The 27375-nt window shown below is 38.3% G+C and overlaps 1 protein-coding gene across 1 annotated transcript in view; it reads right to left on the bottom strand.

Annotated features, from left to right (window-relative positions):
* Positions 1 to 27375, bottom strand: part of FOCAD (focadhesin) — a 272312-nt gene that overhangs the window by 155936 nt on the left and 89001 nt on the right. The window lies entirely within an intron of this gene.

Here is a 27375-nt window from a genome sequence, read left to right as displayed (position 1 = left end):
TTCATTGTGCCTTCTAAAGGAAATATATCTCTAATGCAATCATTATTTTGTTTTTCCTCAAAAGAATAATGGGAATATATATAACTTTGAAGACAAAAAAATGTTAGCTAGCCATTCGTTGTTAGTGGTAATTTCATAGTGCCACTAATATTCTATCTCTTTTATAATGACTTGCCAAATACCAACAAAAAATGTTTTCTTAAACGAGCATAACACTCTCAGCAATACAAAAGTAGTTAAAATATATCCTGCCCCCAAAAAGTTTACAGTTCTAATGAGAAGCTAAATCATAGGAGAGATATATAACAACAAAATAGCTGTAGAGTGAGATGCGTTACTCCAATATGGAATAAGTAAAATTAATTGTACTGTAAGGAGTGGTTAACAGACAAAAATTTCTCTCCAGGTGTCCATTTCAATCCCTGTGCATAACACAATAAAAAGAGAAAAGCAATTCATTTGTGGACCAAAAAATGTAATATTGTTAAGACGGCAGTATTTTCCAAATAGATCTACCAATTCAACACAATCCCATCAAAATCCTAGCTGGCTTATCTGCCAAAATTGAAAATTTGATTTTAAAACTCATGTGGAAAAGGGAGGGATCCCAAATGGCCAAAACAGTCTTGAAAAAGAACAAAGTCTGACACTTAAACTTCTCAATTTCAAAATTTACTACAAAGCTACGGTAACCAAAAGAGCGTGGTACTGGCACAACAACAAAACGTACAGATCAATAAACAGAACTCAGAGTCTAGGAATAAATACTTGCATTCATGTTCTATTGATTTTTTGATAAATACGCCAAGAAAATACATGGAGAAAGAAGAGTTTCTTTGAAAAACGGTGCTGGATTTCAACAACTAGATATCCACATACAAAAGAATGAATTTGGGACCTTTTCTCACACAACACATAAAAATTAACTCGACATAAATTTTAGACCTAAATGTCAGGCTAACCCCATCAAACTCTTAAAGAAAATATAGTAGTAAATCTTTGTGACCTTAGATTAGGCAAAGCCTTCTTAGATATGACACCAAAGCAAGTGCAACAAAAGAAAGAAATAGATTTCATCAAATTAAAAACATTTGTCCTTCAAAGGACACTAGAAAGAAAATGAAAAGACAACCCACAGAATGGGGGGAAATTTTTTACAAATCTAATAAGTGATTTGTATCCAGAATAAAGAATTCTGATAACTCAATAATGAAAGGACAAATAACCCAATTCTAAAAGAGCAAAGGAACCAAAGAAGATAAAGAAATGTTAATAAAGACCGGGATATTCAACCATCATCAGCCACGAAATAATTGCAAATTAAAACCAGAATGACATACCACTTAACATCCAATAGGATTTATAATAAAAAAAGAAAGACATTAGCAAGTGTTGGAAAGATGTGGAGAATTTGGGACCCTCACACACTCCTGGTAGGAATATAAAATGGTGCAGCCTATTCAGAAAACAGTTGGGCAGTTTATCAAATGTTTAAACAAAATTACCATATGACCTAGCAATTCTACTCCTAGGTATCTACGCAGGAAAAATGAAAACACATCCACACAAAAAAACTCCTACATGAATGTTCAGAGCAACATAATTCACAATAGCCAAATAGTAGAAACAACCCAAGTGTCCATCAACTGATTAACTGATAAATAAACGTAGTATAGCCATACAATTGAAATATTATTCAGCCTTAAAAAGGGAAAGGAACCTTGCAAACATCATGTCAAGTGAAAGACGCCAGTCACAAAAGACCACATATTATATGATTCCATTTACATGAAATGTCCAGAACAGGTAAATCTAAAGAGACAGAACGTAATTGCTTCAGATTGGAAAGGTGTAGAGGGAAATGGGGAGCAACTGCTAATGGGTACAAGGTTTCTTGGGGGGATGATAGAATGTTCTCAAATTATTTGTAATTACATTTGCACAGCTCTGTGAATACACTACAAGTCACTGAACTGTACACTTTGAATGGATGAATTATATACCATATATAGACATACAGCATATGAATTATACCTTAATAAAGCTATTTTTAAAAATTCAATTCAAAATCAGTAAGTGAATACTATGGGCCTATTGATGGCACAATGTAGCACCAAAGAAATTTTATTTTCCATCCAGTGCGTTTCACACTTTTGTTGTCCAGAAATGTTAAATTTCCTCTGTCGGCGATAATCTTAGAAGCCCTGTTTCTTTTAAGCTTAGGAAGACATCTACTTTAATTCACTTTCAAGAAGGAAGAAAAATCCTCTACTAGCCTATTACCCAAAAAGTAACAGTTAAACGTTAATTCATGTAGGAGCCTGCCCGTGATAGACCATGGCATGGCAGCGTTTGGAGCTAGGCAGGTAATGGCTAGACTCACCACACACGGCCAGAATTGATGTTGTTAACAAGGGCTGGGACTCTATTAGAACAGAAGTTCCATCACCCTACCTTGAGCAAATGAACGGAGACGAATTTTTGAATTGGCTTCTTATTCCCCATTTTAATTAAAAACAAAAGGTTATCTTAGATTGCATTGCCCAAGTCTCAATTACCCCTTCTGGTAAGATTTCTACTAAGACACTTTGACAGATTCTTAGTTCTGGGAAGGCAATCAGTACATTTACTGACATTTTATAAAATAGTGTATTTAGCTGTATGGCTTTTAAACAACTGCTTTAATTATACTGTCAGAAAAGAAATAAAGTATTTATGGTGAGGAGTACAGTATCTTTCTACGAGCCTCAGACTTAAAGAAGAATGTATGGATGTTTATTTTTTTCCTGGCGAGATCAGAAATGAAAAAACCTAAGTGGGAACATTTTACTGTAAATAATCTTAAACTTAATACAGTTCAAAGGCTATTATACCCCAAATTAAATCGTCAAAAGTCAATGGGGGAGGGGCGCCTGAGTGGCTCAGTCCTTAAGCGTCTGCCTTCGGCTCAGGGCGTGATCCCAGGGTTATGGGATCGAGCCCCACATCAAGCTCCTCCGCTGGGAGCCTGCTTCTTCCTCTCCTACTCCCCCTGCTTGTGTTCCCTCTCTCACTGGCTGTCTCTCTCTGTCAACTAAATAAATAAATAATCTTTTTTAAAAAAAAGTCAATGGGGGAAACAAAATAGATGTTATTTCATTAGGAAAACACAGATACAAATATATACATGTGGAAAACATTTTTTTGCATAAAGTATGGACTGTTGTTTTCCTAATGAAATAACATATATGCATTGATTGATTTACGTAAGGTGCAATTATGAGCTCTTGATTCCTCTGTTTTTTTTCTAAGATTTTATTTATTTATTTGAAAGAGAGAATGTGAAAGAGAGAGATCACGAGTAGGGGGAAGGGGTAGAGGCAGAAACAGACTCCCCACTGAGCAGGGAGCCCGCTGCAGGACTCGATCCCAGAGCCCTATGATCATGACCTGAGCCAAAGGCAGACACTTAACCAACCAAGTCACCCAGGCGTCTGATTCCTCTGCTCTTGAGCATTCAACTATGGAGGCAGAAAAAAGAATGAATTCTCTTTTAAAATCACCTGGAAAGTGCCCTATAATTCAGTCTCATAATCTCCTGGTTTCAGAAAATTCTATGCTTTTGCTTCCCTCCTTCAGAATTCAAGTCAATGACAAAAAATTGATTTAGAATGATGGGGGGGACAGCTCAGTCGGTTAACCAACCAAATCCTCATTTTGGCTCCGGTCATAATCTCAGGGCTGTGAAATCAAGCCCCCTGTTCGGCTCCCTGCTGAGCATGCAGCCCAGTTAAAATTCCCTCTCTCCTTCTTAAAAAAAAAAAAAAAAAGTTTCGTTTATAATGATGGGATTATTAAAGAGCCCCCATAAGACTATTACCAGATTCCTCAGCAGAAATCCTATAAGTCAGAAGGGGATGCGGGATAACATATTCAAAACGCTGGGGGAAAAAAAAGACAACCAGGAATACTATAGCCAGCAAAACTCTCCCTCAAAAATGAAAGAGAAATACTTTTTCAAATAAACAAAAGCTGAGGGAGTTCACCCATCAGACCTGCCTTTCAAGAAATGTGAAAGGAAATCCTTCAAGTTGAAATTAAAGGATATTAGACAGCAACACAAAAGCATATCTAAGTATAACTCTCAGTGATAAAGGTAAAGAGAAGAACACAGAATACTATAATACTGTAATGATAGTGCATAAATCACTTGAAATTCTGGTATGGGAGTTAAAGGACAAATGTATCAATGACTACAATTATAAACATATGTTAATGGATACACATATAAAAAGATGTAATTTGCGACAATAACAAAGTGTGGGGAGAATAAAAAAGTGCTTCTGTGTGCAGCAGAAGTTGTTTCTCAGCTTATAATACACTGTTATATCTATAAGATGGTTTCTAGAAGCCCCAGGTAACCACAAACAAAACACCTATAGAAGATACACTAAAGATATGTGTAAGGGATCAAAGCATGTCTACATGCTGCTGCTACTACTACTACTACTACTACTAATAATAATAATAAATGAAACACAAAGTAAGATAGCAACAGAGGAAATGAGGGACAAAAAGCTTTAAGACCAGGGTGCCTGCGTGGCTGTCAGTTAAGCATCCAACTCTTTGTTTCAGCTCAGGACATGATCTCAGGGTCCTGAGATCAAGCTGAGTACTGGACTCCCTGCTCTGTGGGAAGTCGGCTTGAAGATTTTCTCTCTCTCTCCCTACGCCTCTCCCCCCACTTGCACTCTCTCTCTCTGTCTCTCTCTCTCTCTCGAATAAATAAATACATCTTAAAAAAAAAAAAGGCTGTAAGACTGATGGGAAATAATGGACAAAATGGCAAAATTAAAACTTTATTTGTGATTACTTTAAATGTAAATGGATTAAACTCCCACATTAAAATATAGAGTAGCTGACAGGATAAAAACCAAGATACAAATATATGCTGACTACAAAAGACTTACTTCACGTTTAAGGATACACATTGGCTAAAAAAAATGAAAGGATGAAAGAAGATATTCCAAGCAAATGGTAACCAAAAGAGAGCAAGGACAGCTATATACTTATATCATACAACCAGACTTTAAGTCAACAACTGTCATGAGAAACAAAGACATTATGATAAAAAGGGTCAATTCACCGGGAAGATACACAATTATAAATATATAAGCATCCAACGTCAGAGCGATATATGTAAGCCCAAAACTACGAAGCAAACATTTACAGAACTGAAGGGGGGGAAGATAACACAAATAAGAGATCTCATCGCTCCACTTCAATAATGGATGGGACATCCAGGCGAAGATCAGTAAGGGAACAGAGGACACGTATACCATACACCAAACGTGCCTAACCGACGGGTACAAAACATTCCATCCGATAGCAGCAAAATACAAATTATTTTCAAGCACACATGGAATATTCCCCAGAATAGATCACATGTTAGGTCACAAAATAACCCTTAACAAATTTAAGAAGACTGCGGGGCGCCTGGGTGGCTCAGTCAGTTAAGTGTCTGCCTTCAGCTCAGGTCATGATCCTGGAGTCCTGGGATGGAGTCCCACATTGGGCTCCCTGCTCAGCGGGAAGCCTGCTTCTCCCTCTGCCACTACCCCCTGCTTGGGCTCTTTCTCTGTGTGTCAAATAAATAAAATCTTTTAAAAAATTTTTAAGAAGATTGAAATAATACCAAGTATCTTTTCTTACCAAAACGAAATGAAACAAGGAGTCAATAAAGTAAGAAAACAGAAAAATTCACAAACACATGGAAATTAAACAACACACTCTTGAATAACCAATGAGGGAAAGAAGAAATCTAAGAGGAAATTGGAAAATATTTTGAGACAAATAACAATGAAAACACAAGATACCAAAACTTATGGGAAGCAGCAAAAGCAGCACTAGGAGGGAAATGTGTGGAGGCAAACATCGACATCAAAAAAGAAAGGAGATCTCAAATAAACTAACTTTGTACCTCAAGGAAGTAGAAAAAGAATAAACCAAACCAAAGGTAGCATAAGGAAGGAAATAATAAAGATAAAAGCTAAAATAAATGAAATAAAAAACAGGGGGAAAAAACAAATTAAGAGTTGGTATTTTACACGATCAAGTGGGATTCATACCTGGGATGCAAGCGTGGTTCGATATTCGCAAATCAATCAGCGTGATACATCATATCAACAAGAAAAGACTCAAGAACCATATGATCCTCTCAATCGATGCCGAAAAAGCATTTGACAAAATACAGCATCCTTTCCTGATTAAAACCCTTCAGAGTGTAGGAATAGAAGGTACATTTCTCAATCTCATAAAAGCCATCTATGAAAAGCCTACTGCAAATATTATTCTCAATGGGGAAAAGCTGGAAGCCTTTCCCTTAAGATCAGGAACACGACAAGGATGCCCACTCTCGCCACTATTATTCAACATAGTACTAGAAGTCCTTGCAACAGCAATCAGACGACAAAAAGGGATCAAAGGTATTCAAATCGGCAAAGAAGAAGTCAAAATGTCTCTCTTTGCAGATGACATGATACTCTATATGGAAAACCCAAAAGAAGCCACTCCCAAACTATTAGAAGTTATAGAGCAATTCAGTAACGTGGCGGGATACAAAATCAATGCTCAGAAATCAGTTGCATTTCTGTACACGAATAACGAGAACGAAGAAAGAGAAATTAGGGAATCCATCCCATTTACAATAGCACCAAAAACCATACGTTACCTTGGAATTAACTTAACCAGAGACGTAAAGGACCTATATTCTAGAAACTATAAATCACTCTTGAAAGACATTGAGGAAGACATAAAAAGATGGAAAGATATTCCATGCTCATGGATTGGAAGAATTAACATAGTTAAAATGTCCATGCTACCCAGAGCAATCTACACTTTCAATGCTATCCCGATCAAAATACCGAGGACATTTTTCAAAGAACTGGAACAAATAGTCCTTAAATTTGTATGGAACCAGAAAAGGCCCCGAATCTCCAAGGAACTGTTGAAAAGGAAAAACAAAGCTGGGGGCATCACAATGCCGGATTTCGAGCTGTACTACAAAGCTGTGATCACAAAGACAGCATGGTACTGGCACAAAAACAGACACATAGACCAATGGAACAGAATAGAGAGCCCAGAAATGGACCCTCAGCTCTTTGGGCAACTAATATTTGATAAAGCAGGAAAAAACATCCGGTGGGAAAAAGACAGTCTCTTCAATAAATGGTGCTGGGAAAATTGGACAGCTACATGCAAAAGAATGAAACTTGACCACTCTCTCACACCATACACAAAAATAAACTCCAAATGGATGAAAGACCTCGATGTGAGACAGGAATCCATCAAAATTCTAGAGGAGAACATAGGCAGCAACCTCTACGACATCGGCCAAAGCAACCTTTTTCATGACACATCCCCAAAGGCAAGAGAAACAAAAGATAAAATGAATTTATGGGACTTCATCAAGATTAAAAGTTTCTGCACAGCCAAGGAAACAGTCAGAAAAACTAAGAGGCAGCCCACGGAATGGGAGAATATATTTGCAAATGACACTACAGATAAAGGACTGGTATCCAAGATCTACAAAGAACTTCTCAAACTCAATACACGAGAAACAAATAAACAAATCAAAAAATGGGCAGAAGATATGAACAGACACTTTTCCAATGAAGACATACAAATGGCTAACAGACACATGAAAAAATGTTCAAAATCATTAGCCATCAAGGAAATTCAAATCAAAACCACACTGAGATACCACCTTACGCCAGTTAGAATGGCAAAAATAGACAAGGCAAGAAACAACAATTGTTGGAGAGGATGTGGAGAAAGGGGATCCCTCCTACATTGTTGGTGGGAATGCAAGTTGGTACAGCCACTCTGGAAAACAGTGTGGAGGTCCCTTAAAAAGTTAAAAATTGAGCTACCCTATGATCCAGCCATTGCACTACTGGGTGTTTACCCCAAAGATACAGACGTAGTGAAGAGAAGGGCCATATGCACCCCAATGTTCATAGCAGCAATGTCTACAATAGCTAAATCGTGGAAGGAGCCGAGATGCCCTGCAACAGATGACTGGATTAAGAAGTTGTGGTCCATATATACAATGGAATATTACTCAGCTATCAGAAAGAACGAGTTCTCAACATTTGCTACAACATGGACGGCACTGGAGGAGATAATGCTTAGTGAAATAAGTCAAGCAGAGAAAGACAACTATCATATAATTTCTCTCATCTATGGAACATAAGAACTAGAATGATCAGTAGGGGAAGAAAGGGATAAAGAAAGGGGGGGTAATCAGAAGGGGGAATGAAACATGAGAGACTATGGACTATGAGAAACAAACTGAGGGCTACAGAGGGGAGGGGGGTGGGGGAATGGGATAGACCGGTGATGGGTAGTAAGGAGGGCACATATTGCATGGTGCACTGGGTGTTATACACAACTAATGAATCATCGAGCCTTACATCGAAAACCGGGGATGTACTGTATGGTGACTAACATAATATAATAAAAAATCATTATTAAAAAAAAAAAGAGTTGGTATTTTAAAAGATCAGTGAAATGGACAATCCTTTATGTAGAATAAGAAAGAGAGAAGATTCAAATAAAATCAGAAATGAAAGAGGAGACATTACCACCAGAGCCACAGAAATAAAAATGATGGAAGAGACAACTATATACAATTATTCTACAACTAAATGAATAGCATAGAAGAAATGGATAAATTCCTAGAGACATACAACTTACCAAGACTGAATCATGAACTGAAAATCTGAACAGACTGATAACAAAGAAGGAGATTGAATCAGTAACCAAAAACCTCCCAATGTAGAAAGCTCACGAACAGATGGCTTCACAGGTGATTTCTACCGAACATTTAAAGATGAATTAACACCAATCTTTCTTAAACTCTTGCCAAAAAGTTGAAGAGGTGGGAATACTTCCAAACTCATTTTATAAGACCATATCATTACTCTCATACCAAAACCAAAAACACCGCGAGGAAAGAAAATTATAGGCCTGGATAGGCACTACAGGGGGTAGTGGCAGAGGGAGAGGGAGAAGCAGGCTCCCTGCTGAGCAAAGAGCCTGATGTGGGACTCCCCATCCTCATGAACATGGACACAAAAATCCTCAAACTACTAGCAAACAGAATTCCTTTATAAAGGATCACATACAATGACCAAGTAGGATTTATCCCTGAGATGCAGGAATGGTTCAACATACAAAAATCAATCATGTGACAAACTACATTAACAGGACGAAGGATAAAAATCATGATCATCTCAATAGACATAGAAAAAGCATTTGACAAAACTCAGCACACTTTCATGATAAAACCATTTACTAAACTAAGGATGGAAGATAATTTACCTCAACATAATAAAGGCTCTATATGAAAAGCCCACGGCTAACACCATGCTGAATGGTAAAAACCCGAAAACTTTTCCTCTAAGATCAGGAGCAAAGCTATTTATCATAGCACTGGAAGTACTGGCCAGAGCAATTAGGGAGAGAAAGGAAAAGAGGGAGGAAGGGAGGAAAGGAGGGAGGGAGGAAAAAAGGAAAGAAGGAAAGAAAAAAGAAAGAAAGAGAAAGAAAAAGAAAAGAAAAGAAAGATCATTCAAATCAGCAAGTAAGAAGTAAAATTATCTTTGTTCACACACATGATATTACATGCAGAAAACCCTGAGGATTCCACCAAAAAGAGTTAGTTAAAACTAACTAATGAGGGGGAAAAAACCTAACAAGTGAATTTAGAAAAGTTGCAGGATACAAAATGAACATTAAAAAAAAAAAAAATCAGCTGTGTTCTCATAAACTAATAACAAACAGTCCAAGAAGGAAATTTAAAAAACAACCCCATTTGCAATAGCATCAAAAACAATAAAATACTTGGGAATAAACTAGTGAAGTGAAAGACTTGTCTACTGAAAACTACAAAGGACTGCTTAAGTTGAAGACACCAATAAACAGAAAAACATTTTATATTTATAGATTGAAAAAATTATTATTGTTAAAATGTACATAACACCCAAAGCAATCTACAGATACAGTGTGATCCCTACCAAAATCCTGATGACATTTTTTGCACAACAGAAAAAATAATCATGAAAATCACATGAAACCAACCACAAAGCCGAGACAATCTTAAGAAAGAAACAAAACTGGGTACCTCACATTTCCTGACCTCAAAACATAAGACAAAGCTACAGTAATCAAAACGGTGTGACCTTAGCACAGGGACAAATAGACCAATAGAACAGAACAGAGAGCCCAGAAATAAATCCAGGTATATATGGTCAATTAATTTATTACAAAGGATACAAGAAAATACAATGGAGAGAGGACAGGCTCTAGAACAAATGATGTTGGGATAACCAGATATCTGCATGAAAAAGGGACATTGGACCCTTGTCTTAACACCATACACAAAAATCAACTCAAAATGAATAAAAGACATAAAGGACCTAAAACTATAAAACACCTAGAAGAAAACAGAGGGGGGAAACTTTATAACATTGGTCTTGGCAATGATTTCTTGGATATGTCACCAAAAGTACAGGTGACAAAGGCAACAACAGACACGTGGGCCCACATCAACCTGATGCAGCAATCAACAGAATTAAAAAAAAAAAAAAAGCAGCCTACAGAACACAGGAAATACTTATAAACCACGTATCTGATCAGGGGTTAAAATCCAAAGTATGTCAGGAACTCTTATAACTCAACAACAACAAATAAACAAATAACCCGATTAAAAAGTGAGCAAAGGAGTTAAACATTTTCCAAAGCAGATGTACCCACGGCCACAGGCACATAAAAAGATGCTCAGCCCCGCTCATCAGCAGGGAAATGCAAATCAAAGCCACAAGGAGCTACCATGTCACACCTGTTAGGATGGGCATGATCAATAAAAATAGAAATTCACATGTGCTGGTGAGGATGTGAGTAAACTGGAGCCCTTGTGCTCTGTTCGTGGAAGGTAAAATGGTGCAGCCACTGTGAAAAATAGTACGGAGGTTCCCCCCAAAATTAAAAATAAAACCAACATATGATCCAGCAATGCTACTTCCAGGAATTTCAGAACAAGTACTAGTCTCTTTTAAAATATATTGACAAAAGTCCATTACCTGCACACTTGCTTTTAGGTACCTGTTCTAAAACAATGGTCTTTCTATTGAAAGACAAACTTTTCTTGAATATTTTACAGAACATAAAGAGACTAACTGTTTGACTTGTTCAATTTGGCAAAAAAAAAAAATTTTTTTTTTAAGATTTTATTTACGGGATGCCTGGGTGGCGCAGTCGGTTAAGCATCTGCCTTGGGCTCAGGTCATGATCCCAGGGTCCTGGGATCGAGCCTGCCTCTCCCTCTCCCTCTGCCACTACCCCCTGCTTGTGCTCTCTCTCCCTCTGACAAATAAATAAAATCCTTCTAAAAATATTTTTAAATGTCCTGATTGAAAATTCTCTCTCTCCCTCTCCCTCTGACCCTACCCCTGCTCTCGTTCTCTCTCTCAAATAAATAAATCATTAAAAAATTTTTTCAAAGAATTACAGTATTTCAAGAGAATTGCAACCAGGATTTGGAAGAGATGTTTGCACTCCCATGTTGACTACAACATTATTCACAAGAGCGAAGTGATGGAAACAACCTAAATATCAATGGATGAGAAGGTAAAGAAAATGTGGTCTATACATACAATGAAATACTATTCAGCCTTAAAAGAAAGGAAATCCTGTCACAGAATACAGCATGGATGAATCTTGAGGACATTATATGTGAAACAAGCCGATCAGAGAGATACTGCATGACTCCACATTTATACCAGGTATCCAAAGTAGACAGTCTTAGGAGAAGAAAATAGAATAGTGATTGCTGGGGAGCTGGGGAGAGGGGGGAACAGGAAGCTGCTATTCAATGGGTATAGAGATTCAGTCTTGCAAGATGAAAATTTGTACCCAAAATTGTACCATATACCCAACATTTTGCTAAGAAGGTGTATCCCATATGTGTTTTTCGTACCACAGTTTTTAAAAAGAATCAAAAGGTTGCCTTTTTTAATAGTCAGAAGAGTCTTTGTTAAGTTCTTTTGGTTGAACAATTTTATTTATTTTGGGGGGAGGCAAAAGGAGGGGGAGAGAGAGAATCTCAAGCAGACTCCACACCCAGGGCGGAGCCCGACACAGGGCTTGATCTCACAACCCTGAGATCGTGACCTGAGCTGAAATCAAGACTGAGACACTTAACTGACTGAGCCACCCAGGCGCCCCTCTTTGAAATATTTTTTAAAAATCCCTGTGGGTGTTTCATTATCAAAACTAACAGTGCCAGGGGCACCTGGTTGGCTCAGTTGGTTATGATGGAAAGTGAGGCCCAAAGGGATCACAGAGCTAGTTGGTGGAGTCCATGTCTCAGCTCACTCCTCCATTCTACTGGGCAGAGTGAAGGCCATCGGGGATTCCAGACTATCTGTAACAGGATAAAGAGCCATCAAGTAAAACTTCTCCCTGTAATTAGACAAAACACACAGAGGAAAACAAGCAGGAGAGACATAAGCCAGCATCTTCCTGGAGTCAATCATAGAAAGAACAGAATATAAAAATTTAACTCTGGACCCCACGAAAAACATCCACGTTGGCAACGCTCTGAGGTCACACGGACAGCAGCCTGGTCCTTCAGACAGTTCTGAATGAGAATCGTGAGGAGGGCCACCTGCTTCTAAAGTATGAGAGAGAAAGTGCCTTGCTACTCATCTTAGCCATCAGATGGGAGAATATATAATTAACGTTTACAACTATCCCTCCTTTTTAAACGAATGAGATAGCTCCTACTTTATTGCTATATAAAAGATACAATAATAAATTAATATCCATGGAAACAAAGATACTAGTGGAAAGAAATAATTTAAGACATGGTCATCTAGGCAAAAATCCAAAGCAATATCAGGTTTTCTTTAACTTTCCAGACTTCAGTTTTACAAAACTAGATCTGAGCCACACAGGCACATTCCCAGTTCAGATTTTATTGACGTCCTTTGATGGGATAAGCGCTGAACCATCTTTGCCTAAGACTTTGTCCTGTGAAAAAAATCGAAGTAAATTCTGTGTACACAAGTGTATTTGCCATTTATAGAACAGTGGGAAGAAAACAGTATGCATTAAATTAGAAATGAAAAAACTACATCTTTATACAACAAAGAATGAATATACTTGAATGGCACATACGAAGAAAAGCATAAATGCATTTCTTAATAATTTTAACACTGAAAGAAACTTTTTAAAAATTATTCTACAAAAAGGGGCATAATGTACTATTATGCCTTTGAACATTAGTTAATTCCACTTTCCTCACTTACTTGGCATAACTACATATGGTTTCGGCTTATTACTTAAGTAATATCTTGGAAAGCAGTGCATTGACGAAATGCTGAAAAGCTGATCATTTCTTTCACTGATAATGAAACTGCAGGCATGCAGCAACATCAAAGAAATGTAAACAGGACAATGCTATTCTTCCATGATTCAAATTCTATTTATATCATAACATAATTAATAAGTGGTCTCAGGTCTTGAAATTTAACCTTTGATAGTCAAACAAGGTCAAGGGCAGAAAGATGTCTAGACTAACGAAGGCCCCTAATGGGAAACCTTCTATTTGCGATTCGCTCCAGCCTTATTCCAGTCTGCCACGAGCAGTCTGATCTATACTGACTCCTCTAATACTAGCAGCTAGCATCTGCCGAACAGCTACTGTAAACGCTGTCCTAAACACTTAACAGAAAATCATGATTATCACAGTGTTTTAAATGGCAAAAGTGAAGCTCGTGAAAGCCAAATAATTTGTGCAAGCTAACAGAGCTGGCACATGCTGGAGTTAGGATTGGACCAAAGCAACTGACCTCCAAAGCCCATGTACGTGCCACTCTGCCTTGCCAAAGGGAGGGATGACATCTTCTCCTTTGTATCTCTGGTTCCCAGCATACTACGAATGCTTTCAGAATGCATAAACTAGTCCTAATGTGTTTATCTGCTCTGGTTCCATTCAGCAAGACGGACCTTGTAATAGTGTTTCAGTTATTTGATTCTGTAAACAATTATTTAAAAATACCACTTGCAAAGAAAAGTACTTAAGGACAGTAGCTCTGACCAAATTAACGTAGAAATAGAAAATACACCTACTGAGTAAATGTTACCAGGATATCAAAATGTTACCAGGACATTCATCAGAATTTGAAGTAAGAAGTTCAAGTACACAGAACGTCAGCTCAACACCACGGAAGCTCCAAATATATAAAAACAGGAGAAATATCGTTAGACTAGAATAAGAGAAAGTCAAGTATCAAATCACTTGAGGCGTTTAAAACCCTAGAAGAAAAGAATTGTGATCTTTCTCTACCTAAACTTGATTTCTTGGTTAGTCTCCTTAGCCATCTGAATCTTCATTATCTCTCAGAGTCGGAGGCAATATATATTTTTAGAAAATGGTATGAGAAAAATTATAAAGTAAGGGTAAGCCACATAATTAACACGCAACCATCAGTGGGAAAAAGAAGTATAACCACCATTAATTTTTTCAATTGCTAACATTTTGACACTTGCTATAAACGCTAAGTATAATGACTGAATTCCTATAAGCATGAAATTTCCTTCCTGAGCAAAATAAAATGTAGGTTTTACATTTCTATCGTGATGAGACCTAAATCTTTGGTGAGCTGACTGGCAGAACACAAGTTAAAAGCCAATGTCCTTTAAGTACAATGTGTGTATTTTTCCTTTCAATTAGGTGCAGTCAATTTCTACTACTGTACCCATCACTGGCAATGTGTTTTACATCAGAGTTGGGAGATGGAGTCTGACTGCCCTCCAACAATGGGATATAATTAAATATAGCTCAGCTAGGTAAGCACTTATGTAGTAAAAATAGAGTCAATGCTTTTGAATTTATTAAAATAGTAAATTGTTCAAAGATCCCAAAGCTATGAAAGTCAGGTCAATTTATTGGGATATGAAAAACTATGCTGGACTGACCATGTAACTGTGGAGATAATCCATACTACATTGGAGAAAAAACGATTACACAGCCAACACAAGTTGGCTGAATACAAAGTATGACTCCAATCATCACTCTTCCTCAATGACAAAAAATCTTTTGAAGATTAAGTAAGTGGTAAATATCTTAATACTGTGAATTTTATATAAGGTCCTTAGTCTCAAATAAAAGACTGACCATGAAATAGGGTCTGCACAAATAATGGTAAACAAATGACCTTATTAGAATGCTTTATTAGCCAAGATTAATACCCCAAGATGAAGTGAAATTAATGAAAGAAGCCAGTAACATAAAAAAGGATTGATTTAAATTTCTTGCAACAATGAATAAGAAAACTGATTCCATCACTTGGAGTAGATGGTGTACCATTAAGGAATGAAAGAAAACAGATTTAGCAAACTCGTATCCTGCATGATCTCTGCATTAAGGAAAATCATTAGACTACAAAGATAAAATGAATGCTAGTAAGAAAACACTGACAGTGACATTCATGATAGAAGCAGACAGTTCAAACCAACAGGGGGAAAAAAAAGATTAATCCATGAATGGTGATAGAAAAAATGGGGAGGAGAGATCCTAACACATACTATGCAGGAGAAAAATTCCAGATGGATTAAAAAATTAAAATCAGAAATAATCTTTTGGGGCACCTGGGTGGCTCAGTCGTTAAGCATCTGCCTTTGGCCCAGGGCGTGATCCCAGAGTCCTGGGATCGAGTCCCACATCAGGCTCCTCCGCTGGGAGCCTGCTTCTTCCTCTCCCGCTCCCCCTGCTTGTGTTCCCTCTCTCGCTGGCTGCCTCTCTGTCAAATAAATAAATAAGATGTTTGAAAGAAAGAAAGAAAGAAAGAAAGAAAGAAAGAAAGAAAGAAAGAAAGAAAGAAAGAAAGAAAGAAAGAATCTTTTACGAAACTAGAATGGTAAGCGACTATTTACATCTCTCTAGAAAGGAAAGAGATCACTAGGGGTTAAAACAATGAAAGACTACTAAGTAAAGACAGATACAATTTAAGAAGAATATTCAGAAAATAAAAAGAGCTGCTGAATTTTTGTTAGCACAACAAAAAATTCAGTAACAGTTGAAAGATAAAGATAAGGAAATCTCTCAAGGAGTAAAAAAGTAGACAGAAGGAAATAGGGGAAGAAAGATACGAAAATTATGAGATTGGTACAGGAATTCATGGTCCAAATAAGAGAATATCCAGAAAGAAAAAACAAAGTCAGCAGAGAGAAAGAAATTAATGACAATGTAATGAAAAACATTCCCCAGAATTCAAGAACTTGAATTTCTAGATTTAAAAAAGCCACCAATTATGCAGCCCAACACATGAAAACGTCAAGAGCCCAAAAGTCCACTGGCTGAAGAATGGATAAAGAAGTGGTGTGTGCGTACACCATGGAATATTATTCAGCCATAAAAAAGAAAGAAATCTTACTATTTGCAATGACATGGATGGAGCTAGAGAGTATTATGCTAAGCAAAATAAGTCAGTTCAGAAAAAGACAAATACCGTATGATCTCACTCATATGTGGAATTTAAGAAACAAAACAGATGAACATGGCGGGGGGGGAGAAGTGGGGGAAGACAGGCAAACCAGGAAACACACTCAACTATAGAGAATAAACTGAGGGTTGCTGAAGGGGAAGGGGGCTGGGCTGGGGGGGTAGATAAATAGATGATGGGGATTAAGGAGGGCACTTGTTGTGAGGAGTGCCAGTTGTGATATGCAAGTGATGAATCACTCAATTCTACACCTGAAACTATGAACACTATGTTAACTAACTGGAATTTAAATAAGAAGCTGAAATATATATTATATATATATATATACACACACATCAAGGCACATCATCATGAAATTACAGAGTACCAGGGACAAAGAGAAGATTCTAAGAGCTTCCTAAGAGGAAAAATAAAAACAAAAATTGATTCACAAAGGGGCAGCTGGGTGGCTCAGTCAGTTAAGCACTGTCTTGGGCTCAGGTCATGATCCCAGGATCCTGGGATACAGCTGCACACATTGGAACTCCCTGCTTAGTGGGAAGACTGTTTCTCCCTCTCCCTCTGCAGCTCCCCCTGCTTATGTGCTCTCTCTCTCTCTCTGTTGAATAAATGAAATCTTTAAAATAAAAAAAAATTGGTTCACATAAACTTATACTTAGGAATTCAGTAAGCAGAATAACTTTGAATTTCTCCACACCAATACCACAAGCTATGGAAGCAATGGAAGAAAACAAATAAGTTTGGGGGAGGGGGAATTGTTCCTAGCCCAGAATTCCACATTTAGCCAAACTAACCCAAATACCTGCCACACAGTAAAGTACTAATACTTAGCTATTAAACACACACACACACACACACACACACACACACAGAGGCATGCACACACACATACAATTATCAAGCAATTATTTGATATTCTAAATAAAGAATGCACAAATTCTTAAAATACAGATTCCTTTCCCACGAAATATGGGCAAAACACATAAATCTAAAACTGAAAGAGAATAAAACACATCTAGCAGCAACTTTAAATCTCACTATTAATTTTTAAAACTAAAAATAATATTCTCATACTGAAGTTTAAATTATTTTAAATTATAAAATGTATGTAAAGATACAGTGAAACAGACATTCTCATATAACTCTGGAGGAGTAAAATGTGACCCAATGTTCCTAAAATGAGAAATTTCAAGCTTCACTTAGAACGTTCAGCTCCAATCTGAGATTTCCTTCAAAATAACATTACAGAACTGGGAACCGTGGAGTGGGAAGTACAGAAATACAGACCCAGGTGTGCAATAACTTCTGAAGTTAAGGGATGTGTATGTCAAGTTTATTATACTACTCTCTCCACTTTTGAATATGAAGCTTTTCATAATAAAAGGTTACAAATCTCCTAATCTCGTATTCTCTCTACATAAATGTATTTTTTAAACAGATCAGAAATTCAATAAAATTCAGAAAATTTCCCCCGATACACATAAATACACATATGATATCATGTATTATTTTTATATCAGAATAAATCAACTAAAAAAGAAAAACAAAAGCTTCCATACTCAAAATGACCAATATAGTGTACAAAACTTTAAATTACAAAATTACAAAATTTTAAGTAAATATTTGTGCACAACTTAAATTACAAAATTTAAGTAAATATTTGTGCACAAAAGAGTTAACATAGCAGGCCTGAGACTGCCATCCTTAAAAGACTTGATGGCAAATTTAGCCTCTGGGTGGCATCCTGGAAAGTGGATTTTCTAAGCGTTCCTACCATTCTTTACTGATACGGCTGTGCCTAAACTATTTGTACAAACACAGTAAACAAAACGTGGTACCTACAGAGCCCCCCAATAAAAACCTTGAGCACAGAGTCTCGAATGTACTTCCCTAGTAGACAACACTTTACCCATGTTACCACAATTCCCTGCTGGAGGAATGAAGTGTTTCCTGGGTGACTACCCTGGGACAGGACTCTCTGGAGCTTGTTATCTGTTTTCCCCAGGACTTTACCCACTGAACCCTTTCCCTTGTTCATTTTGCTTTTTATCCATTTGTGGTAATAAATCATAGTCGTGGTTGCAACTATATCCTGAGTCCTGCGGGCCCTTCTAGCAAATCACTGAACCTGGCGGTCATGTTGGAGAACCCTGACCAGAATCATCTTATATTTTGCTTTAAAAACAAAAACACAAAACAGCAATAAAAAAAAATGTTACGTAGATTTTTAAAAAGAATAATTTCTAGAGTATTTCTGATATCAATAGTAACAGTAAGCTTTCCTATGAGTCATATACCTAACAATCAAAAGTATTTGAGGATTAACTCCACAGTGGGAGCTGTGTTAGGCTTTAATGATACATCTAAGAGAAGTCAGCCCCTGCTCTTAAGGAGTTTATAGTCTCCTTAAGGAACTAACAATTAAAATCTCAATCACCATTGAATCAGCCGAACTCAACTTTGAAGATTAGAAATATAGAAAACAGTTTCTATAGACAGAAATTAAAATACAAGAACAAGAAAACAATTCAAGACAGTCTTTGATAAGTGTAAGATACTACCTAGTCTAACAATGACTGTTTTTCATTTTTCAGAGGAAGGGCGAGATTCCGGAGCTGGGCTGCCCAATCCAGTAGCCACTAGCCACAGGCGCCTATCTAAATTTGAATCTAATGAAAAGTAAATAAAACTAAAACTCCATTTCCTCAACCACACTACTCAAATTTCGAATGCTCAATAGTCACCTGTCACCAGTGGCTACCATATCAGACACCACGAATTACAGAACATTTCAGAAAGTTCTACTGAACAAAGCTGTTCTGAAAGGCTGAGGGGCCCGAGAATGCCTCAGATATTTGCTACCACGTTATCTGTAATGGCAACAACAACACACGGACAACTTAAATGTCTGTCCATGTGGAAACAGCTACACACATAAAGCTTCTGGTATTTAAAAAAAAAAAAAAAAAGGTATTGATACAGTGTGGAACACCAGTATCCTTCAACAATCATAAAATAGACCTGTATAAACTATCATGGAAAAATAGCTCTAACATACTGATGACATAAAAACACAAAGGAACTTTTTTTTTTATTTGAGCGGGAAAGAGTGCGCGCGCGCAAGCCAGGCGGGGAGAGCAGAGGGAGCAGAAGAAGCCGACTCCGCGCTGAGCGCCGAGCTGGGTGCAGGGCTTGATCACAGGACCCTGAGATCGTGACCTGCGCTGAAATCATGAGTCGGATGCTCACCCGACTGAGCTATCCGGACGCCCCTGCAAAGGAACATTCATAAAACAATGCCGTCGTGTGCATATATTTGGGGGGAAAAGCGGCATCAAGATATTTATCTTGCTTATGACTATAGTATATGCTACACTATATTGTTTGGATATTTTACATATGACTATTACATATTACTTTAGTTAAAAAAAAAAAAAGAGGGTATTTTACTAAAATTATTTACAACAATGCTTCAGTAAGTGATGGAACCAAACTAAACGACCAGAAGACACAGGACTAGTAGAAAAGGCGGAAATGAACACGGCGGCTGTAGGACCCAGTAAAGGCTCACTGGAGGAAGAGACAATGAGACTGACAGCAGATTTCCCGCCCACACAAGGCACCTGACGTCAGTGAACGAAGTCTGGTCACGCTCCTCCCTCCCCCCCCCTTCTTGCTCAGCTCTGTTGTCAAGGCACATCTAGCCCTTCCTCTTACTCACTGAACCTTGTGTTTCTCTGTTTTCAAGCCGATAATTCAACTACTTATGAACTAACCATGAAAGATATTCTTTTAGAGTCATGAAAAATATTTGAGGCTAATTGAGTAATTGGCCCTTTCTGGCCAAAGAATATTCCAATGTTTGCCACTGTAGCTTCGCGCACACCTTTGTTTCAGTACACTTTGCGTCATAGTTCCTCCTCACAACTGTTGCCCACACTAGCCTGTGAGTGCCTTGCAGGCAGCCCCACTATTCCTATTCTTTGTACTATTAGCCCAAAACACACATAGAGCCAATACTCAGGAAACAGGAGTGGGATGAAACTCAAGACGAGCTGAAGAAAGAAGAAAAGGCTAACAGAGTAAGAATATTTAAGACTGGCTACACACACACTCACACACACACACCTGCCTGACGTAGCCTCACCTGCTGAGTACCTCCCTCCCTGAAAACCGCATTTTAATAATTATTGTTCTTAATCATTCTAGGTTTTTATCCCACTGCAGGAACTGTAAGGCTATTTTTAGCCAAGTAAAACCAATAAATAAGAGTATTTCTAAGTACATATTTACAATGATGTCGAATAAATGAGCATTGGGATGTTTTTAGTACCACTATACTATTCAACACAGTAGCCACTAGTCACATGTGGCTATCAAGCACTTGAAATGTGGGTAGTCTAAATTGAGATGTGCTATAAGGCTAAAACACATAAACCAAATTTGGAAGGTTTAGTAACATATATATACATATATATATGAAATATTTCATTAATAATTTTATGTTGATTACATTTGAAAATATTTCAGACATATTAAGTAAAATATACTTTTTAAATTAATTTCATCTGTTTATTTTCACTTTCTTTTTAAAGATGTATTTATTTTACAAAGAGAGAGCGCGCGCACATGTGTGAGCAGGGGAAGGGGCTGAGGGAGAGAGAGAGAAGCAGACTCCCCACTGAGCACAGAGCGTGGAGCCCCACACAAGACTCCATCCCACGACACTGAGATCATGACTGAACCAAAATCAAGAGTTGGAGGCTCAACCCACTGAGCCACCCTGGCACCCCTCTTTTTTTACATTTTTAATGTGGCAACCAAAAAATTTAAAATTATATATGGGGTTCATGTTACATTTCTCTTGAACAGCACTATTCTTTATCCCCTTAATGCACCTAAATATACTAAATGTAGTTTCTCTCTCTCTCATACACACACACATACGCACACACAGGCACACGTAGAAAACAGTTAATGGCTCTCTTTTCATGTACTTGGGGAATAAAGTATAACAATAAGCCCCAGATGGGCAAGGAACATGTCTATTTGCTAAATAGCCTAGCACTGCTCCTTGAACATAAGGCATAATTGTGAAATGAATAAAAGGGGCTATAAAAGTCAACCACAATTTTAATAATACATATCCTTTATTGAGCACTGATTATAAACCAGGTACTCTACTCTGGATTATCTCACTTAATCTACATGATGAATTTAATGAGGTGGGTTCTTCTATTATTCTTATTTTAAAGGTGAGAAAACACAGACACAGAATTACAATAGAATCTCTAGTATACTTTACAAGATTACGAGAAATGAACCAATTCAATTTAGATAATCTATACAGGAGGTTTACACAACTTTAAGCAATAAATATAGATGGAATGCCTTCTATCTATCACATGGTATTATACTAGGTGCTGTGACACTAGGAAGAATCGTAGGTTAATACAACCAAAATATAAACAAGGTATAGGGTAAATCCTGTTACAAATAAATCCCACTACAATTATCCCATATCCTACCAAAATAGTAACAAGCCTAATATCTAATAATCCAGTCACACAAAATTCTTGTTAGACTTAGACAATAACTTGGAAATTGCTGTAAAAACTCGTGTTCATACGGCGCATTCCAACATTGTTCGTGCGCAGAATCTTGTGATCCTTACAATATCCTTGATAGGTAGCTATTGCTAGAGGTTGGCTGGAATCTACAAGTACTCAGATTCATTATCCGATCCGGGGATGTTCCTTATCAAGCTTTAATTCCTGTTCTGTGCTTGTTTGATGGCTACTGTCCAGGATTTGGGGTGGGGGAGACGGAAAGGGAAGGAGTTTTAGGCAGGCCACCTAGAAAATTAGTTTGGGGTTCCAGATTCCTATCATCTTGAGAAATAATGGCCTTGGGCTGAGCAAGGCATGAAGACAGTGTAATTAAAAACTTTCTAAGAGGCTTAAAGAGGCAAGTTCCAACAACTGATCACTTTGGGCGGGGGCAAAAAAGCATTCGAATTTAAAATCAGCCTTCATATGGAACAACTTAACTAGCGTCAATAGGAGATAAGGCATTCTTATTAAGCTCCTGTTTGAAAACATATTAGGGCTCAAATCTTGGTCCACCTTGAAAAAATAAAGCAATATTCAGTATACACTAAATGGTCAACTTAATTTTTAATGGGTAAATGACATGGCAAGAATAGTTCAGGTACTTGTAAATGCTAAATGTCCGGGTATGTCTTCATTGGCTTTTGAACAGTTTCAAAGAGCAGACATGAGGATTCATTAGCTCTTAGCACATATGAACCTGCTCCAAAGGCAGCCAAGAGAGTTGCCTAGCAACAGTGCATTTTGCATCTCTCATCATCCCCAAAGATGCTACAGCAGCAGCGGCTAGGTCAAGCCTCTCATTAGCAACCTGACAAAGGGTTTCTATCTCCCATTTTACAAAATTATTTTTATTTCCAGGTGAAGCTCAAATATCTATGTATTATTCCAACTGACAACATTTTCCCTTCCCTCTCTTCTGTCTTCTGACCAACCCCCATTTCAACAGACAGGTTTTAATGAACCCATCAAAATACCTGTAACAAAAGCAGGCACTGAGAAATCCAACAGAATTTATATGCTTATTCACATCACTGTAACAGTTCCACATCTTTGGGGCAATAAGGTAAGGAAGTTTTAGAAGAAAAAAAAAAAAAAGATGCTAAAATCAAATAATGGGAAGAGGAAATAGGTAGGACTTCAAAATTCACCAAAAAATCACCCCAATTATTTGCAAGGCTCTTGATTTCTTGTTTCTTTCTTTTCCCCCCACAAAAGCTACTCTCAAATATATAGCAAAATAGCAAAAAGGCAGAAGATTCTAGAGTGGTAATTCCAGAGTGGACTGACAGTTTATAATGAATGTAATCCATAGGTAAGGAACTCTGGTTCCCAATTTAATACTATGTCATAAAGCTGCACCTCAGATCAATAGCTGTTCATTCCCTTCTGAAAATATTTCTTAAAATATTTACCACTCAGCATGGTTGCCATGCAGAACTAAAATATATACTCACATAATCTTCCTTATATACACTTTTAGAGCCTTAAAAGAAAATAAACAAAATAAGCAGACTTCTCATTTCATGAATTTTAAAGTGCTTAATTCAGATTTTGACATAAACCACATACAGCCTTGGTCTCTGAGCTTCCATGCGATCACGAATTTCCCTAAGGAAAAGATTACCGAACGTGCGTGACATGTTACGAAAGATAAAGTGTGATACTAATAGACCCAGATTAAGAATGGTGTAAATGAGGAACATTAAAAGGCAATCGTCATCACACCAAGTCAAAATCTGTAAATTTTTTTAAGTGATCTGAAAGGAACAATGTGATTTTTTTTTCCCCGAGGCCCCTCCCCCATTTTTAAATGTACAAACAGCAAAGAATGAATCCTTCGGAGGATTTCCCAGAAGGGTGTCATTTACCACTAAAATATTTCATTCCAGCAGTTGAAAGACCATAAAAGGGTGAATGTCCTCCAGAGCCCCTAATAACGGTAATAGATCTTGTGTTACTATTCACAAGTGACCTCTCAGTCAGGCGATTTAATTTTTCCCCCTGCAGCATGGTTGGTTTCACACACAGTGTAATAACAGTTTTTGCACAACAAGACAATTCATCCGATTAGAAGGACTGTATTAAGTCTTTCATGAACAGCATGTGTCACCACTGCTTCAGCGAGGGCCTGATTTAAGACGACCTAATATACGCACGCGTGATTCTTCATTTTTCCACCGTTTTAAAGAAGATTCCTGGACTTCCTTCAGCAATTTTGCAGACCATTGCCTGAGTCCTCCCTGGCTTCAAAAAATAACTAAGAACTCATCAGACGCTCACTGAGCACTTTAAAACAGGTACCAACAATTTTTCACCAGGCAACAGAAATGTGCATAAAGGCTCCTCGTTTCTACGTGGGTTAAATGAAATCCCTCCAATGCCTCAAATGAGAAGAAACACGAAAAGGGACAGAATGGGCTTAACTGGTTACTTCAATTACTTTAATGCATCACGACATTTCAGCAATTCACCACTAAATGTAAGGGACATAGGACATCACGGATAAAAGCTCCAGATAAAGTGAATTTGGAGACCACCAGTGGTAAACCTCAGCAAAGTGCAGAAAATTTAAAAAGTGGAAACCAAAGGAAAAAGTGTGAAATGAACCAACCACATGGCAATCCCCACCACAATAAATGGTTCAGCATCATTCTGTGCCCACAGAAGCCTCAACCTGATGACATCTACACATTTCTTACTGCCTTGCTGATGAGATTAAGAAGGCTAAATGCAGCATCTCTGCAGTGAAAGGCTACAGTTGTACCAGGGCACAGGAGTGCAAGAGCACCTGGCCCCATTGGGGGGTTCCCAAACAGACCAGGTTTGGCCACTTGCCACCCACCGATAAAATCCAAAGGGAGAGAAATGAGCGGTGGGGAAACAAGAAAGGAATTTATTTCAGTGAGACTAACGTTGGGAAGACAGCGAACCTGAACCTCAAACACAGTCTCCAAAGTACTGAAAAAGACTTCCAGGTTTGTATAAGGAAAATGTAGGCCAAAGGTCAGTGGGTACATGCGGGTGGGCAGTAAAGGTCAGGTCCATCCCTGTCTCGGGTCAGTTGTGGATGGGGTCTTGCTGGCTCAGGGCAGTCCTTATTGCTTGAGGGGATAATGGCGGGTCCTATCAGGGATGCTTTGCCTGCGGGGAAGCTGGAAAGAAGAACTTAATTAGGAAGTTTGAAGTCCAAATGGAGGAAGCTGAAGTCCTCTTTCACAGTGATGCTGGAGACACTCTCAAGAGTTCCCTTCACTTCTCCCTTTAGAGGATGCTGATAGGCGTGGCTTCCCCTTCCTTCTCTGGAAGCGGGCCAGGCCCTCGGAGGAGAGGAGTAGTGCCAGCACTCCTCTGCTAGAGGACTAGGCGCGTCTTTCCAGCTCACCTGCCCCAAAGGGACCCTCCTATGGCTCCTTGGCAAGCAGCCTAAACCTGCAAGATTAAGTTCTCTTTAGACTCCTGATACAGGAGAGATGCTCTTCCGGTCTGACTGTCCCACGCGCTCTGTAGGAATCCTGTTTCTTTCACGAAGTGTGTATAGCCCTCTAAGCAAACCTGTAAGACGAGATGAGACAAGTCCACTGTATTCTCTTGCCCATGCTGCCCGCGCTCTGCCCACTGGAAACACAAACGCATCTTCTGTTTGGACAACTTCTAGGCACACAAGCCATCCCTACGCGGCCAGTACTCTCTCTCCCTCACTTCCAGGATCACAACGGCTAGCCAGTCCATCACTCTCAGATTCTAGATCTTGGGGACAGTCACCCTAAACGTCTGTCCACCCCAACTGCCAGGGATACACATAGTTGGACAGAACGGATGTGGGGTTCCACTGAAGTCGTGTCACTAGGCTTGAGGTGAGATGCTGGCAACTGTAGGACTCAGCACACCAGCAACTTGCCGCAAAAATCCCCCCTCTTCTCTTCACCTCTCCTGTCATCTCCTGAGTGAGGGGTTAAAAACTGCAGTAGTACTCAGACATCGAAGTTTATTCCTATTACTCTCCAAGTTCTGCTGGGTGTTCTGTCTCACAATTTCATTTTGCTATTTCAAGGTCCCCACCAACACTTCTAACATCCTGTCATATCGCTTTATCTCCTCTCTCAGATAAATTCTCCTCTCCTGCCTGACTGCAAGACTCTCAGGATCTTGCTTCCACACGCTTGCCCAGTATCCACTCAAGGAACGGTTGCCTGTACCCTACCTATCTCAGTTTAATAGAGTACTCTTGCTGCCTTGTTTCCCCACTGCGACCTGCCCCACATGCGTGCCTTTGCACATTGCCCTTCATCCTGCCTAGAATGCCTTCCCTGTCCCCTGCATCAGGGAAACCTGTGCTCCTCTTCATGGAAGTTCCACGGACATTTACACACCTCCACAATGGCAGTCACCATTCTGCACTACACAGTACATTTTCATGCCTCTGTCAACACACTCAGCTCTATGATTTCTGAAAACAAAGACCATACCCTTTCACCTTAGTATTACCAGAACCTGCCATACAGGAGGTTTGCTAGACAGAGAGAAAGAGAGAGAGAGAGAGAGAGAAAGGGAGAGAACAAGAGAGGGGATACACGACAAAATGAACGTTCTGAAAATGCTTAATAAAATGAGACCTAGTAAAAACAAGGTATCTGCAGTATTTCAAGCTTAATGATAATTCCACAATAATTCCACTTAACATAGATCAAGATGCACCATTAAAAACTGAATACAATTTGACAACTGAATACACCTAAGTAGAGTAAAATGCCACCAGTATAATTATCACTAATAACAATTCAGACTACTGGAAACAATGAAGGTAGGAAAGACTGGATTAGAGAAAAATGTTAAAGAAACAAAATTCGATTACTTTCATGTACATACTGTAACAAACTAATTAGCCAAGTGTTGCCAAGTACCAGTCCCTGCTGATATGTCTTAATGAATAGATAATGTGATCATTTTAAATTGGCACATTCATTGTACTCATGCAAATGAGCAAGCCCAAACTGCCTAAAAACAATAGCTTCAAAATCAGCTTATGTTTTAACTCAGCCTGTATCCAATTACCCTGAACCCTAAATTAATAGGATTTCATTTAATAAGATTTTACTGTAATCTAGCCGAACCTAAATTCTATCCCTGGACTCCACACTGTTCCCTTTATTGGTCTGGATAACACATGACAATACTGGAAAATAGGGTTTTGTTGGTTCTAGTAGGGTTGATAC

This window comes from Ursus maritimus, unplaced genomic scaffold (genome assembly GCF_017311325.1).
Source record: "Ursus maritimus isolate PB19 unplaced genomic scaffold, ASM1731132v1 scaffold_17, whole genome shotgun sequence".
NCBI lineage: Eukaryota > Metazoa > Chordata > Mammalia > Carnivora > Ursidae > Ursus > Ursus maritimus.
Note: the sequence above shows the minus strand (reverse complement) of the source record. Positions and strands in the feature narration are given on the sequence as shown.